Source organism: Anolis sagrei, chromosome 4 (assembly GCF_037176765.1).
Source record: "Anolis sagrei isolate rAnoSag1 chromosome 4, rAnoSag1.mat, whole genome shotgun sequence".
Taxonomy (NCBI): Eukaryota; Metazoa; Chordata; class Lepidosauria; order Squamata; family Dactyloidae; genus Anolis; species Anolis sagrei.
The window spans coordinates 214702119-214723287 of record NC_090024.1 but is presented as its reverse complement, the minus strand read 5'-3'; positions in this window follow the sequence as shown (position 1 = coordinate 214723287).

Here is a 21169-nt window from a genome sequence, read left to right as displayed (position 1 = left end):
CTTGGCAAGATTTTTTCAGAAGAGATTTGCCTTTGCTCTCCTCTTATTTTTTGGAATGCTAAAATCTGGCATTTGGGGGGGGGGGGGGGGGAGAGAGAGAGAAAGAGAGTATTCTTCCTTGATGGAGCAAGTCTTCCTTTCACACACAAACACACATACACATACACACACACCTGAAGCAAGTTGACTTTTTGGATAACATTTCCCCATAAATCTCCAGATATCTATTACAGCTGGTTGGGGAATTCTGGAAACTGTAGTAAAAAAGGAGCATTTTAAAAATAGGAAAAATACAAATAGGATAGGAAAGCTTCTTTTTTTATTCCCTTTCCACCATTACAATAAAAGTTGTAGACACTCCTGATTGAATGAGTTTCAGATCCACTTTTTTCCCACCCAGTCTAGACTGGCTAACTCAGCAAGTGTTCAGACTTCAAGAACAGGAAGCCACTTGCTTTGGCTTTCCAAAGGTCAGCAGAGGAAGAACAAGAGGAGCAGCCCTGGGAACATCAACGGGAAAAGGATACTGCAGCGACCTTCAGTCCAGCTTGCGGGGAGGTCCGTTTCCCCTGTTCCCATCCAAGTCGAAAGAGTTCCTGCCTCTCAGCTGCCAACTCTTCTCCCATGCCATGTGCAATTGTAGCATCCCAGCCTCATTGTTATTTGCAGCTGATACTTGCCAAAAGGGTGACTCACAAAACAGAGGCCCTGGCCCTGCTGCATGTACTGTCTGTCTGGATTTCCTTGTTATGTTGTTCAGTCTGGCAGCAAACATTAAGTGCTAAAGGAGTGAGTACAGCTCAAAAAGAAATTTGTACTGTTGGACCCCTAGGGCAATTCCACATGTAAGAAACACTGTACAGTGATTGTATGAGTGGTTTTTCTTTCCACCACAGTGGATCCAAAGCATTTCAGCAGGGCTCAATCCAAAGTAGAAGGAAGATACTAGAGAAGTGTTAAGTATGGAATGCTAGAAATGTCTTTTTCTCTGTGCATCAAACTAAACATTATTCTTCCTGTCTCCTGTGAAAATGCTAACACAATCTATGATATGCTTGCTTTGCTGTCAAATGTACTATGAATCACCAAATCCCTAGTTTGAATGTTGTTTCCACTATGAATTTATTAGATAACTTTAGGCACGCACTTCCTCCCATCTGCAGGATAAAGGAATAATACTGACTGGGTTACCTTGCAGTAGAGATTAGTACTCCAAGGCACTCCAGGTATTGCGAGGCTGTCATTCCCATCAGCCCTAGCCTTTGGAAGTACAGTAAGGAATGCTGGGAATTGCAATACAGCAACATCTGGAGGCACATATTTAGCACATATTTGCTTTAAGTTTTTACTTTATGGGTTTCACTTAGACAGCACATGTGAGGCACTCGAAAACAAAAATAAAAGTCAGCTGAATCTTACTGCTCAGTTACTTTCTACTGATCTTTTCAATTTTGATTAAATATACACAACAATAACAAACATACTCCAAAATGCAAACAATAAAAATGTATAAACATTCCACAATACTGAAATAAATGTGACTAAATATTATAGGCCAGCTACTTTTGACTAATCGTGGGATAAAGATTATTTAGGGGAGGGGGAGGATTGGAGAGCAATGTTTTTATTAGAAATTTACCCTTTTTGTTTTGTATATAATTGCCAAGGAAAGAAACACATTATTTATTTATTTATTTATTTATTTATTTATTTATGATTGCCAAGGAAAGAAACACACAACTTAATCTCTACTATTACCTTAAGTTTTATCCTATGGAATTCTGGGGTTTATAGTATAGAGGGGTATGTTGAATATCGAATTCTAGTGCCTCACCAAACTATAAATTCCCAAATTCCCTCAAATACAGTCATGTCAGTTTAGGTGAAATCATGGTTCTATAATTGTGCATTGTAAGACAGTCCTGTGTGCTCAGCTTCCCAAAAACACTTTTACAAAAATTGCCAAAAAATTTAAAATAAATCACCACAATAACAAAAGCCAATATTATGTCAAAGAAATTGCTAAATATTCACAATGCAGTCTAATCATGCAATAATGAGTGTACTGCACAATTAAAGAGTTTTATAACACTTGCACTGCCTGGATTTATATTTTGTGAAGTACTTAGAATGTCATAGAATCATAGAGTTGGAAAAGACTGTGTGGATCATCTAGTCCAACCTCCCCCCCCCCCCCAATGCAGAAAAGGCAAATTCAAAGTATCCCTGACAGATGGCTATCCAGCCTCTGTTTAAAAGCCTCCAAAGAAGGAGCCTCCACTACACTCCACAGCAGAGAGTTCCACTGTTGAACCACTCTAATTTTCAGGTGGGATCTCCTGTCCTGTAATTTGAACCCATTGCTCCGAGTCCTAGGCCCCATCTACACTGACATATAAAATCCAGATTACCTGTTTTGAACTGGATGCACCCCCTGCTGGCACTGCTGAGCTGCTGAACTTGCTGAGTGAAGGGTTGGTGGTTTGAATCTGGAGAGCGGGGTGAGCTCCCTCTGTTAGCCCCAATTTCTGTCAACCTAGCAGTTCAAAAAGAGGATGAATTGGGCCCATGTCAGAACTTTTAGCACTACTAGATGGTCACAGATCTCCATGAAAGCTCCTGGCTGTTGCAGGCTCACTATGCTGATATATACCTGCTTGCATGGGCATCTCTACTGGTGTCAGAGACAGCCAGGAGCTCTCTGGATCACTGTGGCCATCTAACAGTGGCAGTAGCTTGTTTCTACTCCTCAGTATATTTATTTCATGACAGGGACAGCTATGGTGATATCTAGCAATGGTTGGCTAAGACAAGCACATGCTCAGAAGATCTCTGAAAACCAGGTGGCGGGAACAAGCAACCTTGAAAGGTTTTTGACTTCATGCCCTGTTTGAGACTTGATAAAGGCATGTAGTTCATCATGCATAGAAACAAGATAATAGCCTAAATATGTTATTGGTCTAATCCAATAGTGAATCTCCTCATGTTCTATGTCAGTGGTTCCCAACCTTTGGTCCTGAAGGTGTTTTGGATTTCAACTCCCAGAAATCCCAGCCAGCTTAGATGCTGTTAGGAACTAATGCTCTAAGACTTGTGATGGTAACTATGGACACTAAAAACTATGCACAAAACTCTATATTTCAGTTAGATCCATAGATTCAGTTGCTTCAAATATTCTCCACTCATTATATTAGTCCTACTAGCAAAAGCAGAAAAAGAAGTGGGTTGTATGTCTCTTTAAGCTTCTACTTCCTTGACAGATGCCCAGCAGATTAGCTTCACTGACATAAACACTTGTAATAGAAGCACCCCCACCCCAGCCACAAAAATAAAAAGAAATTAGACAAGTCATAATAGACCCATAATAAAACTATAAAATCCAGAGACTGCTTCAGGCATCTGACATGCATCTTGGCACTTTTAATGAGGAAGAACAAAAGACTGGAAGTGTATCTCCAAAAGTGTGTGTATGTGTGTGTGTGCCTGTGCGTGCGTGCATGTGTGCAATGGTGCAATGGAGAGTAAAACAAGGAGAAGGGCTGTGGGATGGTTTTGGTCACTAAGCCCCACCACTCTCAAGGGCTGTTGTAAATCTCCATGGCTGGGTTAACCCCGCCTCAGTTCCTACGCTACATTAGTTCTTTTATCTTCCCTTTCTTTTATGGAAGATTGTGGTGGTAAATGAGGTAGAACAAGAGCTGTTCTATCAAGGGATGGGTTGACTGACTTTACCAGCCAGTAGCAACATTAAGCAAGAAATTCCTCTTTCTTTGATTTCTATCCCTGCTGTCATTTCCAGGCACAGGACCATTCCTGAAAGCCACTTCCATGGCCAATCAAATACAAAGGTGACAAATATAATTGTGTGCCAATTCAAAATGAATTCAGAGTAAGTAAGGGAAAGCAGAAATCTGGCTATATATAATTAATATTTGGATGGTGCCACAAAAAGAGTGTGAAGCCAGATTGGAGATGGAAACAGAAAATAGCTCTAAGAACTGCAAGCGGCGTCTGAGAACTCTATCTATCTATCCCGCTTTTCTCACAACGGTGATAGTGAGAGTTTCAGAGAAACTCCTCCCTCTATCCCTCCCTCCTTTTTTCTGTTACCCCAAAACCAAAAACAAACCTCTGATGTCCCATTTTTTGTCACCTGTAGGCTAGGTTTTTAAAAATATGAAAACCCTATGTACATACAATAAATAATCATTTTTCTTTCAAGTGTCAAGTCTCTAAAATTGTCATTAGTTTCCAACATGAAGAAATTGTGACAGTGCAGTTTTGAGCTTATCCTCTCAGGATCAGGCTTGAACTATAAAAATCCACCATGATTTTTCAAGTGCATACCCAAAAGAACTACATTTGGATCCAAATTGGATAGCTTGAGCTGGAATTAATATTAATGTTGGTGAGATCATGAAAAGAACTAGGTAAAATGTTGTCCTACATTTCTAAAATAGGTTCAACAATCGTAATAGCTTCTTTAAAGTTCAGGCTAAAACCTACTGAAGATTCAGCAACCCTCCATTATTTGGTCTCTTATTCTTGATCTGTCATAGAGCCTCTATATCAAGCATGGACAAACTTTTTTTGCTTTGGGGCCGTATTTAGAGCCTGGCTGGAAGGATGGGGCAGGCGAACAGCTGGGCACATGCTGGGTGGGGCAGGCCCAGGAGGGGAAGGGCCCAGAAGGGGGCAGAGCAGGGCCTGAGTCATCCTCAAGCTGTCATCCCGGCATAAGGACAGTGTTACTTGCCCCATCTTTATGCAAGGAAGGAAGGTGAGACACACAGCGGCTGCTCAGATCCTACTCTCCATCCTCCTCTCCCAATCCTTGAGCTGTCCTCTTGACATTATCGGGCTGAGAGCTCTCCAGAGGGCTCTCAGCTGCTGCATGCTTTCCTCCCCCATCTTTTTGGCATAAGGATGTGGCAGGCCATTGTGTCCCCATGCCAAGAGAACAGAGAAAATGTGGAGGGCCTGAGGTAAACACCCATGGGCCTACACCTCTCCCCTGGGCTTTAGTTTGACCATGCCTGTTCTATATGATTGGAAGACATTCTATTAATGTTCTGTAGCACAGAGCATTGCCATTGAATTGCATTAGCAGTGGTCGTGTCAGTGGGAAATGTGGCAATCTCTACTAAATTCCCATTTCAGCAATGAAAGTCAGTGATGTTGTACTGAAATGCTTTTAGTTGTGAGCCGCTTTGAATCTTTGTATGGTGAGAAAAAGCAGAATATAAATTGTTATTATTATTATTATTATTATTATTAATTTCCTGACCAATATAATCAGGGCTTTACAAAGTCCCTTTAGAGCACCTTAAAAAAAACACAGTGTCACTTTTTCAGTAAACAAAATAGACGTTTCCCTTTCAGCTGGCATGAACTTGAATCCAGATGTAGGGCTTTGGCCCAAAAAAAGCACTTTGCAAATGATCTAAATATGAAGGAGGCCGTCTGATGTTTCCTGGTTTCCTTGAGAAACCTCAGAGATTCATGGGGGCCTCCGCTATTTTAAATTTCCTGTCCTCTCCCCTTTTAATCAAAACCACCCATTAATACAAAAAAGCTGAAAAGCCCAGAAACAAATTTATCTTTTGCATATCACCCCAGAAATCCTATTTAATTCCCCATTGTCTTGAGTTTTGGGGATGTCATGCTGTTTGTTCCATACAACAAAGTTTTACTCTATAGTAAATGTATAGTCATAGGAAAATGTACAGGTGTTTAGGTTTGCTTGTTTGTTTTTTTGCAATGTTGTGAACATATTTGCCACTTTTTCAATAGCTAGACTCAAACCAGTGAGGCTTTGAAAAGCCAACTAGTTTCCAATCAGACAGCCTGAGAAGATTTCAAGGAGGGGAGGGGGAGTTTGATCATTCTTCATAGTTGGTTAAGTCCATAGCAGTCATCTTTGGGAAAGCCAGTAGTTTTCACCCAGGGGTAGGGAATAGCTATGAGCAAAGGGATCCAGAACAGGATGACAAGAAGAATGGGCTAAATTATCTTTCCTCCTTTCTCCAGTCATGTTTTTGGGGGGTTTGTTTCGTTTTGTTTTGCCTTTCATCCAGCTCCATAGGAGTCCCTGGTGGCACAATGAGTTAAACCCTTGTGCTGGCAGGACTGAAGACTGACAATTTGGAGGTTTGAATCTGGGGAGACCACAAATGAGCTCCCTCTGTCAGCTCCAGCTCCCTATGCAGGGACATGAGAGAAGCCTCCCACAAGAATGCTAAAATATCAAAACATCCGGGCTTCCCCTGGGCAACATCCTTGCAGATGGCAAATTCTCTCACACCAGAAGTGATTTGCAGTTTCTCAAGTCACTCCTGACACACACACACACACACAAAATCCAGGTGCATGATATGTGTTATATAGCTGAAAGTCAGTGTGGCATAATTGTTTGAGTATTGGAGTAGGACTCGGAAGACCATGAATTCTTATAAAGCCATGGAAACCCACCAGCTGACCTTGGTAAATCACATTCCCTCATCCTCAAATCTTTTCAAGGAAACCCTGTGATATGTCAGCTTGAGGATTGCCATAAATGCAAAGTGACTTGAAGGAATGTTTGGGCACTAGAAGCCACAAAAATAGGTTAAGGGGGCTGCATGTAGTCCATGGTCTACACTTATTTGGCACTGCATCTGAAGAAGTGGATGTATTGCTATGAAAGCTCATGCTAAAATTAAAAAAAAAACAGTCTTAAAGGTGCTCTACATATCTTTTTTTTTTCTTCTCCTCCCTTTCTTCTTTTTAGGCTCATATAGGAAAACAGAAAGCCCATTTAGCTATCATGATAAACTGGATAGTCCTCCATTGGTACAGTCTCACATATCCGACCTTCGCTTATCTGGCATTCTGTCTTATCCAACGCTCTTATCCGACACCCCCCCCCCCCCTTTTCCAGAAGCAGAAACGTCCTCTTTCCTTCCCTCTGTGATTTCCATGCTCTTCTGCATCTGGGACTTCCTGCTGGGCTGCTCTCACCCCAAGGCATTGCCTTGCCTTAACCCTTTGAGTCCCTGTGGTTAGTATTCTCGGTGTCTAGCACCACGTCAGATGGGTAACACTAAGAGACTCCGTATGATCCGACATTTCTGTTTATCTGACATTCTGCTTGCCCGTTTCTGTCGGATAGGTGAGACTCTGCTGTAGATAGACGAAACTTTGAAAGGCATCACTTTATGGGAAGGCAGAAGCAATCAGTCAGTCTGAGTCAAGGAAGACAGGATACTTGGAGCCTTTAGCACAATATGGTTTTGGAAGTACTAGACACCTTATAAAAGACAAAAAAACGAGTATGTTTCCAATACTAAAGGAAAGTTGGAAGGCTTGTGTGTAAAATCAGGGGAACAGTTACATCCACCTGGCTATGTCTATAAATAGGCCATGTCTATTAGCTTTATGTGAGACAGATTCAGCTCATGTTTCACAAAACAATATTACAGAAATTCAAAGATATTTAAAAACTTACATTTGGATAAAACATCTTTGTTCAGGAACATCACACAGAGCAAATCTGACACCTGGGCAGAACACTATATTCTATGTCTCTTGCTAAACTGCTTCAATTCAAGCCCATTGCACCCAAATCTGAATTAAAATATATTCTTTTGTTGGTTTGGAAGGAGACTAAATTTACTTGCCATTGGAAATTGAGAATATAGCAACAGTCTATAAACCATCTCTGTAGATGGATCAATGCCATCAGACCGGCTTAAGAAGCCAACCACTTGAACTTCATCCAATCATCTTTAAGTTCTATGTATAGGTAAGAAGTTAAAAACAGAAAGATGCAAATGATTTCTGGGAAAGAGGTAAATTGCAAAGAAGATGGGAGAAGAGATGTAGGAAAAGAAACAAAACATAGGTCCTATGTTATCAAACATAAGAAAAAGTGTTACTGAACATATGGAGCGAAGGATCCTTTTTTTCCCAGTTACATCTTGCACACTGATTTTATCCAAAGCAAAAGGACGGGAAACAATTCCCTATGAGAAATTGCTTAGGGAGCTGGGTATGTTTAGCTTGGAGAAGAGAAGCTTAAGAGAGGACATGATAGCCAAGGTTGTACTTTTGGGCCTTTTCACAATACCAAATATAACTACTTTCACAGTCATGGCTGCAACTTAGGATTTGTAGTTTGGCAAGCACAAGAGCTTTCTGGCTCAGAATTCCAATCAGCACTCTCTAAATTACAAATATCTGGATTCCATAAGGCGGGATGATGACAATTTAAGCAGAGATGTCATAATGATACAGTTATGCAGTATGAAAGGACTCTACTTGTATCAAGTGATATCTGCTTCCATCATTCTTCTTCTCGTTGATGGAGCACATTATCGAAAGCAGACTGGGTGGGTTTTATTCTAGGTAGCAGGTTTTCTGCTTCATTTTGTAATTGATACCATAGTGTTATCATTTCCATAGGGTTTATTGTTTGGTCAACTTTTCTTCACTTGTAACACAACCATTTATTATGTACAAAAACAGCATTTTGTGGATCCCTGCTTAGTCTTGTCCTTCTGTCTGCCAAACACTTAGGTATGGATAATTTTAACAGGACGACACTGACGATGATATGTTTTAATAGTTTTAATGGTTTAATGGTTTACATGGTTTTGATGGCCGAAAGCGAGGAGGAGCTGAGGAGCCTTCTACTCAAGGTGAAAGAAGAAAGTGCAAAAGCTGGGTTGCAGCTAAACGTCAAAAAAACCAAGATTATAGCAACAAGAATGATTGACAACTGGAAAATAGAGGGAGAAAATGTGGAGGCCGTGACAGACTTTGTATTTCTAGGCGCAAAGATTACTGCAGATGCAGACTGTGGCCAGGAAATCAGAAGACGCTTACTTCTTGGGAGGAGAGCAATGTCCAGTCTCGATAAAATCGTAAAGAGTAGAGACATCAGACTGGCAACAAAGATCCGCCTAGTCAAAGCCATGGTATTCCCTGTAGTAACCTATGGATGTGATAGCTGGACCTTAGGGAAGGCTGAGCAAAGGAAGATAGATGCTTTTGAACTGTGGTGTTGGAGGAAAGTTCTGAGAGTGCCTTGGACTGCGAGAAGATCCAACCAGTCCATCCTCCAGGAAATAAAGCCCGGCTGCTCATTGGAGGGAAGAATACTAGAGACAAAGTTGAAGTACTTTGGCCACATCATGAGGAGACAGCAAAGCCTAGAGAAGACAATTATGCTGGGGAAAGTGGAAGGCAAAAGGAAGAGGGGCCAACCAAGGGCAAGATGGATGGATGGCATCCTTGAAGTGACTGGACTGACCTTGAAGGAGCTGGGGGTGGTGACGGCCGACAGGGAGCTCTGGCGTGGGCTGGTCCATGAGGTCACGAAGAGTCGGAGACGACTGAACGAATGAACAACAACATGGTTTTGATAATATTAGGTTGAGTGTTTTTACCTGTACTTTATGTATGAATGTATTGTATTGAATTCTGCCAATTTCTGTAAGCCACCTCGAGTAGCTATAAGGCTGAGAAAAGTGGGCTACAAATGCCACCTAGTCTGTTATTTGCTAATGATCTCATTACTTACTCCCTCCTCTGCGAACTTCAGTCACTATTTAAGGCTCCTCTTGGCTCCTTCCAAGCAAATCCAACACTTAATAATTATAAAGGTATTTTATCTGAAAAGAGATTTGAAGTGTAGAACAAATACCAGGAATCATGGCTACCTTCACTTGTGTCCTAATGTTTAAACTTGCAGAACATTTTTTCTATTTTAACTGCATCACATTGTTAACATATTCAGGACCAAAATTGTGTAAAGATGAAGTTAATTATTTTATTCAAACCAAGTAATTAACCAATTTCTTCTACTTAGGAAAGAAAGAGATATTCATTATTTCTCATACAGGGATGATTAAAGAAAAAATGCATACACTGGAGATGTAATACAGAAGACAGCATATTTAATTCTGGGTTTTTGCTCCTATACTCTCTGTTGAACCATGTTTTAGCATTGTCACAATGCTAAAAGACTTAGTTTTTGTTATTTTCTTCTTAAAAACAATTTCTTTTCATATCTGTAACTGCAAAGAAAAATGTTTTACTTTGGACTCATTTTTCTCTCCATGTGTTTGACTTGCAGTTCTTTTAGTGTTTTCCTACCTCATTGTCTATGTTCACTGAACTTATATCCACTTAAAAACACAAATTAATTCTGCTCAAACTACCCATCTGGTGTTGAGATAAAATATGTCAGTTATCTCATGGGAGGAGTTCACACATCTATAGGTGTCCTGAACATATCCTGGTCTAATACTGATTTTTTCCCCCCAGTGGTTTGCTGACGTTGATTTCCATCCTAAGTATCTGCAAAGAATTCAAGTTTTTATAACTCAAGGTTTTTTAAATGGTAAATCCATTTGTTATAAAATGCTTTTTTAATTTTGATATGATTTTTGAAGGATTCTCTCCATTTCAAAGACTATTTTCAAGACGCATTTCAAATTTTAAATGTCTTGTGTCATACGTACATCAAACACATTTTCCCCTATCCCACATAGGAAATTTGCCCGTTTTTCATTCTTTCATAATTTAGAACTGTCCAAATGGATTCAGCTCCAGCATTTTGCAGGAAAAATAATTCTTTGGGCAGCCTCTATTCGGAAAGCTCTGTGGGGCACCATACAGGAAAAGCCGGCATGCATGCAGCCTTAGCTATTGAGTGGTTGCTACTAATGACAGCGATATTATATGTACTGTGGCAATAGAAAATACATACAGAAAAGTGATGCTATGGATTATGGTTCATTTTTGCACAAAACTAAAATTATATACTACAGACTATCAAGAAAACTCCCTGGTTATAGTGATACCTCCAGGAAACTCTGTCCTCATGCTGTAAAAAGGAAACCAAAATAGAGGCTTTGGCAGTCAAGAGTTTTCCTAGCAGCCCACTCATAATGAACCATAGGAAAGGACACGGTGGCCTACTTTTAAGGGGGCCTCCTTGCCAAATCCCCAAAATAAGGAGAGAGAGAAATTGGGTAAAATTTGCAACATTCCCTTTAAGCTATGAAAATAGTTGGCTTCACAACATCCCTTCTCTCTTTCATCTGATATTTAATCATAAACAGGATTAATTGAACCCTTCAGCAGCAGAGTAAAACAAAAATAGACCCTGAAGGAATTAGCAGTCCTCAAAGTAATGTCTAATATGGCAAACTCCTCACCAATTACTGAGCCATCGTTAGCATTAGAAAAGCAATCCTCTCGTAAGACCCCAAAGGTTTGTTTTGTGACAAAATTAAGAATAAAGAAGGCTTACAGATATTAAAGCATATATCAATAAAGAGACATAAGTAAAATAAAGTTATTATTCAAACACCATCAAATGTCCTATAGAAATAAAGCCATGTAGAATAAATCTATTAAAAGCTGAAACTGAAAAGTCAGCAAAACTACATGCTAGTACAAATAGTTCCTAAAAGGCTTATCATAACAGAAAATGTTTGACTTGCTGACAAAAGGACAGCAATGATGGAGTCACCTAGCATTTTTAGGGAGGGATTTTCCAATTTTGGGAGTAGCCACCAAGCAGGTCATCTCTCATGTCCCACCAGACAGACCTGTAAAGGTGGTGGGACCAAGAAAAGAGTTTCCCCTAAAGAGTCTGGAGTCTTGCCAGATTCACATGGGACGATACCATCCTTCAGATATGTTTGGAATTCGTTCCACAGCATTGTCCTTTGATTACTTATTTGTTTCTCATTAGCAGTATCGGCAGAAATGATTGTGAAAAATAAGACATGACAACGTATCATGCAATGAAATGGTTCCTGTTTTCACAGCTAAGAGTTGCTTTAATGACAATCCTGAGTCAAAATGTCAACAAGGAGAATTACTTGGAGGATCAGCAGAAGGGTAGATTTGGGAAGCCGTGGCTGATGGATGAGGTGAAAAATAATAGTACCAGTACTGCCTGATTAAAAGCATAGACCAATTGCTTTTTGTTGTTTATCATACTGCCTGATTGAAAACATAGACCAAGGGCTTTTTGTTGTTTATTTCGTAATTCGCTTCCGACTTTTTGTGATTTCATGTACCAGCCCATGCCAGAGTTCCCTGTTGGATATCACCACCCCCAGCTCCCCCAACTCCTTCAAGGTCAAGCCAGTCACTTCAAGGATACCATCCATCCATCTTGCCCTTGGATGGCCCTTCCTTTTTCCTTCCATTTTTCCCCAGCACCATTATCTTCTCCAGGCTTTCCTGTCTTCTCATTATGTAGCCAAAGTACTTCATCTTTGCCTCTAATATCCTCCCCCCCCCCCCCCCCCCCAGTGAGCAACGGGCTATATTTCCTGAAAAATGGACTGGTTTTATCTTCCTGTGATCCAAGGCACTCTCAGAATTTTCCTCCAGCACCACAGTTCTATCTTCCTTCACTCACACTTCCTTATGATCCAGCTCTTGCATCCATGGGTTACTACGGGGAATACCATTGCTTTAACTATGCTGGCCTTTGTTGCCAGTACGATGTCTCTACTCTTCACTATTTTAATGGAGATTGGTCACTGCTCTCCTCCCAATAAGTAAACATCTTCTGATTTCCTGGCTGCAGTTTCCTGGCTTTCTGTGGCAAAAGACAAAAATAGCAAGTTTGATATTAAAATTTCAAAACTTGCAGAAGGTCAATATGATGGTGGACAAATGTTTATCATTCTTGTCAATCAATCAAAGAAATAAATACCCATTTCTTTAAAAATGCAAGCCTTTTCTTCCTTACATTACTCCTGATGAAGTTAGCACTAGGCACCTTTGATTGGCATAGACCAAAATGAGATAACATGCCAGCATGTAACTGTACTTCAGGGCAAGGACAAATTAATAGGAGAATTACAAGATCGATGGTAGATCTAAAGGCAGTCACTTGGCTCTGTGTGGAAGTTCCAGTTCTTTGGTGTAAATGTCATTATCAAGAGGTTTTACATTTATATTTGTTTGGGTAGATATACTGAAAATAAGACTCAAACCGAACAATTACAATATTATAACAGCATGTCCTTACACAGCAAATAATCTGTTGTATCCATCAAGGTTTCGAACACATGTAAATGCTACTATGACCATATGCACATAAGGTCCTTGCTTTCAATGAACTAAAACAGAAAGACATTTCCACAAGCTTTAATTTAAATTTTGGGGTTTTTTTTTTTTTTTTGCCTAAAACTACTTAGAGTAGCCTTCCTGATAATACACAGTGTAGCATAATAATTTGAAACAAGAGGAAAAGCCAGTGCTCGTGTTACAAACTTGCAGCTGCAAAGAAGCAAATCATATCCTTTGTGGCCAGAACAATTTTTGGTCTGTTTTTCTCCAGACAATGGCTGCTTGTTTTGCTAGAGTAAAGAAGCTCACAAGGGGAGGCCAAGATCAGGGATGAAATGGAAAAAGGGATTACAGAATAAATGTCCTCAAATGCTGGGTCTGCTAGGTCAAGTGGTCTAATGGATAGAAAAACCTTTTGGTGATACCTTTTAGTAGACTGACCAGGATCTCATTATATCTCTATAAGCCTTGATGAAAATTATTGGAGACAGAAGCCATAGCATTCCAATAAATGTAAGTCAGTCCCTCTTGGGCACTTTGATCAACAACAGGCTGGTGTTGGGACCTAACACCAATTCCAGGGAGTTATGGGATGGTGGCTGGTTGGAAAATACCAGACAGCTCCCAAATGGAGTTGCCCCATCCCCCTCGCTGTTATTCCTCATTGACATAGATTCGCATTACATGCATACATCCTGTACTTTCACATCCACCTCATACAAACGTATATACATTTATAGAGAAAACTGGAGAATGACAACAGGAGGTTACAAATATAACACAGAGAATCTAAATTGAGAATTATTATTAAGGGAGACATGCATAGAATTAACAATTTAGAAAATGTATACAATATTCACTATCCAAAGAGGTAGTCCACAGTGGCACAGTGGGTTAAACCCTTGTGCCACCAGGACTGCTGACCAACAGGTCAGCAGTTCAAATCCGGAGAGAGTGGGTTGAGCTCCCTCTGTCAGCTCCAGCTCCCCATGTGGGAACATGAGAGAAACCTCCTACAAGAATGGTAAAACATCAAACATCCAGGTGTCCCCTGGGCAGCGTCCTTGCAGATGGCCAATTCTCTCACACCAGAAGTGACTTGCAGTTCCTCAAATCACTCCTGACAAGGGAAAAAAATAGATTGTTGGTAAAAAAGCAGCAAAATCAATATAGCATGATTTCTTTGTGTGAACTTTATCTCATTAGTCCTTCTGTAAGATTTGTCTATATTGGAGAAATCCTCTCCTGAAGACTCACTATTTAGATATATAACAAATGAGTCAGATTATGGCTAGCCAATAGAGATCTAAACAAAACCACTCTAAGCTATCCCTTGCTGTCATTTTGCCCCGCATACAGAAATTCTATTTGGGAGAGATCACCCAGTTTTGGAGTTCGATGTCATCTGTACACAGATGATGTTCAACTCTATCATTCCTTTCCACCTGCTACTAAGGAGCCTGTTCAAGTCTTGAACCAGTGCTTGGCAGCTGTGATGGTCTGGATGAGGGTGGACAAATTGAAATTGAATCCAGACAAGACAGAGGTTCTCCTGGTCAGTTGCAAAGTCAAACAGGGCATAGGGTTACAGCCTATGTTGGATGGAGTTACACTCCCCCTGAAGACTCAGGTTTGCAGCTTGGGAGTTCTCCTGGACTCATCACTGAGCCTGGAACCCCAGGTCTCGGCAGTGGCCAGGGGAGCATTCACACAATTAAAACTTATGCACCAGCTGCACCCGTGCCTTGGGAAGTCCGCACTCAGGTTACATCCCGTACTGCAATGCGTTATGTGTGGGGTTGTCTTTGAAGACTGTCTGGAAGTTTCAAATGGTCCAAAGGGCAGCAGCCAGATTGCTCACCAGAGTGGCATTCAAGGAGCATACAACTCCCTTGTTACACCAGCTCCACTGGCTGCCGGTTTGCTACCAAGTACAAATCAAAGCCACAAAGGTCATCTATGGACCAAGAAACCATGGCATACAGCCTCTATGCTCATCAAATGGAACCAAACTTCCGAAGGACAAAAACTCAATTGCACTACGTTGGAAAGAACACTACCAAAGCCTCCTGAATCACAGCTCCAATGTGGCCAAAAAGGTTCTCTCACAAATCGTGCAACAACAAACCAGGGATGAGCTTGTAGCACTACCTAATTTGGAAGAACTGGGAAGCCTTGAACACTCTAGCTGGAGGTCGTCTGTGACCAGCAGTGCTGTAGAATTTGAAGAGGCATGAATGGAGGGCGAAAGAGAGAAATATGCCAAGAGGAAGGCATGTCAAGCCAACCCTGATCAGGACTGCCTTCCACCTGCAAACCAATGCCCTCTCTGCGGGAGAACATGCAGGTCAAGAATAGGGCTCCACAGTCACCTACATACCCACCGCCAGGATACGAACTTAGAGGACAATCTTACTCGGACAACGAGGAATCACCTAAATAAGTAAGTAAAAGTCTGCAAAACTGACTTTTGTTAAAATTCATAAATGTTAAAAGTCACACATTTTAACTGAAAGAAATTGAGATATTTTTGAAATAAAAATGAATGCAAAAGAAAGCCAAACTGGCTGCTTCGCCTATTTAAGAAGAGGTATTTTGAAGTTTTCCCCTTAAAATCTGTCTGAATTTCTGTGAATTCAGCCATATTTATAATTTTGGATTAAAGTTGTCATCTTATGTTCTTGAAAACTTTCTAATACAGTTACATGAGAAACAAGAACTATACATACCTGTATAGTTTTATAACTGAATTTTGCCGGCTCAGATGGTAAAGATTTTGTTTGCCAATTTATTTATGAATTTACTTAAACAGCTTGAGATTTTTTTAAAAGAAAATGAAGATGTGAGAAAGGAAAACTAACAGATTTAGTCATCCTTCACTGTAATGAGTAAAGCACCAGAGCTGTATAAAATAAGTGTTAAATTTGGAAAAGCAAGAAAATTTAACTTTATTCCTAGCCCACTCACATGGGTTCAAGATGAAACATTCACTAGACATTCATGTATTAAAATCAGAGGTGCCCCTTATATTTATAAGACTGTTAACAATACTGGCTTTCATTCATACACCTTAAATAATGTGAAACCAGCTGTTGCAAAGTATGAACATGTTCTGCTAACAATCCATGTCATAGAGCCATTTGCACAATTAGCTGTTGGACTATTGAAAGACAGCTCATGTTAATGAGCTCTCAGACAAACAATTCTGAGAAGAATTTAAAAAGTTGCATGAAGTGTAAAACTGCACTTTATGCTTCTGCAAAGAGAAGATGCAACTGAGAGCTTGTTAACTATTTCACACTCTGTGCTGTAAAGTGTGGGTTTTAATGCCACCATAAATATAAAATATGTGAATAAGTCATGGCAGCACCTACTTACAAAAACTAGCCAGCCTTGGTATTTCATTTTCTAACCCAGAAACTCTTCTCCATGATCCCAAAGTTTACTTGAGAGAAAAGAACATGATCTCAACTCATGCTCAGATACAATATTTTCTTAACTGGTTCCAAAGCTGTATTTCATTTTCATACATGAAATTTAATAAAGAATTTTCAGGCAAACTTTCATTTCTGCTGGTTTCATATTCAGACCTGTTTAGGGAAGCTGATACAACGTGTGCTACCAAGCTGTAATGCAATACAGTTTTATTTTTTTAATCGTGTCAGGAGCGACTTGAGAAAATGCATGTTGCTTCTGGTGTGAGAGAATTGGCCGTCTGCAAGGACGTTGCCCAGGGGATGCCTGGATGATTTGATGTTTTTATCATCCTTGTGGGAGGCTTCTCTCATGTCCCCGCATGAGGAGCTGGAGCTGATAGAGGGAGCTCATCCACCTCTCCCCGAATTCAAAACTGCGACCTGTCAGTCTTCATTCCTGCCAGCACAGGGGTTTAACCCACTGTATCATTATGGTTTCCACTTGATCATGAGTTCATAAGAGTGCAATGAAGATAGTTCGAGTTATAAGGACATCCTTTGAGGGATGGTTGATGTTAACCTTGAGAAGATACTGATATAAAGAGTAAAAGAAAACATGATCCTACCATACAGAAAAGAGGTGCCACAAGGAAGAATGCAACAGCAAGAACACTAGGAAAAATGACTTGATGCTAAGAACAGATCAAGATTATAATTAATTACCCAGGGGCCTTTGAGGTAAATGTTAGATGTATAGTCATTTGTTAGGAATTAGCTTGTTCTGGATTGAGTTTATACTAAATCACATACAAAATTCTTCCAACTCTATAATTTTGTGAGCAGAAAGAGCTTTCAAAACAGGTTCCATGCATATATTCAGGACAAAAATAGCATCGAAAATCTGCTTATAAGACCATACATTTGGCTGGAATCCTATTGGTATATGTTTGGTGCTATAGCACAATAGACATATTTATCTCATGAGTGAAATGTGAATGTTCACAAGAGTAGCAGTTTCATAAATCTTGTTGATATTTCCTGATACATTAGAGCCATTGAATCAATTGGATCTACCTATGTATTGTGCTGTCAAAGGCTTTCATGGCTGGAATCACTGAGTCACTGTGAGGGCTATATGGTCATATTCTAGAAGCATTCTCTCCTGACGTTTCACCCACATCTATATGTTGACTCAACATGAATCAGTGGGTCTACTTTAGTCAGAATAAAGGAACAGAATTCCAGCCATGCAGTTATTTATCCTTGGATGCCAGTGCCTTCGGTATCATTTTATTGACTAGGGGCCCTTCCATACAGCCATATAACCCAGAATATCAAGGCAGAAAATCCCACAATATCTGCTTTGAATGGGAAATCTGAGTCCACACTGTCATATATTCCAGTTCAAAGCAGATAATGTGGGATTTTATTCACTGTGTGGAAGGGGCCCCAGATAACAGAAACAGTCCCTATGCATTGCACAATGGGACAAGAAGCAGATAGATACATAATTTATTGTACAATGTTCATGAACAGTAGTATAGTTCAACCACCATGTAAGTACATAAGTTTAGGGTTTACACAACACAAACATAACATGGGATCTCAACCATAATGTTCTAAACTATCATATAAGGGGCAGTTTCTAATCTCTTTTCCCATCTGTCCATTCAGTTCCTGGATCAAACTTTGACTTTTTTCCAGCTTCATATTCTGGACACAGGTCAGTCTTGTCAAGCTTTTATCTGAATTCATATGAACTAGAAACCTTTACCCCAGAAAATAAAGTCAACTTCTCACAGTTTTGTTTTGCTTTGTAGCTTTATAGAAGAAAACACTGATAGTGAAGTATGCAAGAGCAGCATCTGCTGACCTAGAAGCTAGGTTTGGTTTGATGGAAGCATGGTTTGAGTTATCTTTATTTTTTAAAGAAGCCAAACCAAATGTTTGCTTTATATGCAGTATGTAAAATATATGTGACAACAGTAGATATGGCAAGTATTAGAGGGCTGGAAAATGTTCTGTGATCCTTGAAAATGTATGGTATGTGTATATATGGGCTGTGAAATGTCTTCAGAGGAATACAGAACGTACAGCCAAACTGTGGTCAGTGTTAGGTTTTGGGGCCTTTTCCCCCCAAGGCTTTCCATGTTGTACACTCCATTTATTATGTTGACTTGTAGGTTACTATTTTTATATTTCTGAATAACCTAACAGAGGACTTGCCAACAAATGGAAGTGCAATGGAAGGTTCATGAATGTTGAATAGTAGTGTCTTCCACTCCAGTCAGCTTCTGCTCTCCAGCTGCTGTCTCTGTGTATAGACAATGAATCATTTCCCTTAAAATTAAACAACATATCTGGATAAACCACAATCTGTTATTGTCTCTGTTTGGTTATTTATTATGGGGAATGGACCAATCCAAACCCACTGTTTCGGCATAGAAGCCAGTGGAATTAAAATTCGCAGACACACTCAAAATGTGATTGCTAACTATTCTATAAAATATAGTATTAGGGTCATGCAAGGCTTCAGGCTAAAGAGGTACTTGAACAAGTCTATTAATAACCTAAAACTCAGATAAAGTTTGTGCCCAGATTGATAATAAAAGGGGGTTATTAAAATTCCAAGTTCCTGAAGTCATTACTGTTTGAATCTGATATTTGAAAATCCATGTATTTTTTTAGTTCCAATATAAACAGGAATAGAGGGTAACTTACAGGTCAATCTCGGGATAAGCGTATCATGAGCTGAAGCTATGAATTAAAACTCTTTTTCTGAGAAAATAAATGCATGAAAATAATATATTACCTGTTTGGTACAGTGAATTGGGAATTGGGATCCACAGATCTTTGAAATTCACTGGGGGCCCTTCCACACAGCCCTATATCTCAGAATATCAAGATATAAAATCCCACATTATCTGAGTGTGGACTCAGATAACTCAGTTCAAAGCAAATAATATGGGATTTTCTGCCTTATATTCTGGGATATAGGGCTATGAAAAAGGGCCCTGGGTGACTCTGGGCCTGTCACTGTCTCTCTATGACCTTGCTCAGAAAATTGTGGTAAAATAGAGAGGATGAAAATCATCTGTACTGTCCTGTGCAAGGAAGCATTTGAGTATAAATATAAACAATAAAATGTATAAAATAAATTATATCTGATGAAAGATACTATTTGAGAAGTTGAACAATGCAGATTAGCAGCCTGTTCTAGTGAATTAATTGTACTAAACCATCTCCCATCAGTGTTGAAGTAGATTTCTAATCTTTCTTTCAACTGTGGGCCCTTCCACACAGCCATATAACCCAGAATATCAAGGCAGATAATCTATATATCTGCTTTGAACTGGAATATTGGAGTCCACACTGCCATATCTTCCAGTTTAAAGCAGATAATCTGGGACTTTATTCAGCTGGGTAGAAGGGGGCTGAGTTGTGTGAGCACTGTAAAAATGAAAACCTGTGCTAGTTGTGTGAACCTGCAGTGAGGTTAGGATGGGGTGATTCATGTCAACATTATTTGTATCCAAAAGATGAATAATTTTGTTCCCCTAAGACTTAGTAGAGGCATTTAGTCATAGTATCCGATGCCTCCACAAAAATTCTGGGCCATGGGAGGTCACCACTATGACACATTGTAAGTTGCCATCAGCCTGTGGAAAGAATGTTCAAATAAATGTTGTATTTTTCAGTTTGCAAAGAGTCCCACCAAGCTTGGTAGTAGTTTATTTATAACAAAGGTCAGCATAAGGATAGCTTTATGTCTAGTTTTCAGTGATACTAACATAGATACCCATTCCTAAGCATAAATTGTGTATGTCTCTTTAGACATGAACCCCACTTCATAAAAGACAAAGAAGCTAGAAGAAGAAGCAGCAAGTACAAAATTGCTGGTATAATATTGCTGTGATATAATTTGGCAGGTAATGAGAAGTTGTATTTTGAAGTTAAAAATCAGAGCTTTAAAAGTAATGTTGCATGTCCAATTGGACACCTAGACCAAGGTTTTTGCCACCCAGTGATAATAGATGTATAATCAATGAATTGTCTGGTTTTTTGCTCCTTTTTCCATGTTTTCTGCAAACTTAAAACATACATAATCCCCAACTGCATTTCTTTTGTAGTTCTTTTTATTTGAATATTTTCTACTAGTAGGAAAGATTTAAAAAATCTGATAGATATTGATATCTGTAAATGTATTTGCAGCTTTGACATCCTCTTTAAAAAAAACATTTCAAATACAGTTTGAAAGCTAGGATAGTATGTTGTAGAAAATATTCCGCTCATGAATAGAGAATCCCTTTTAAAATCACAATGGATCTTGTAAATGTTACTTTTTGAACTACAATTTCCAGACTTTCCCAGGCAATAACCCACAAGATAGTGAGAGCCATAGTCCAAAAAAGTAATTAATCAATCCCTAGTTTAAATGTGGTTGGTAACTACATCAGAAATTTAAATTGGATTGCTTTCAAACCTTCAGGTGAGGTGAGGCTTCCAAAAGAAAGGATCTTTGGGAAACTACTAATACCAGCTTGGAGACAAGTGGCTGGTTCAAAATTTACATGAATGGCATAGGGCATCTTTACACTGGCCACTTATTCATGAGACTGATATGATTTCCTTTTCACAGATGGAGTGCTGAGGCTGAGAGACTGTAACAT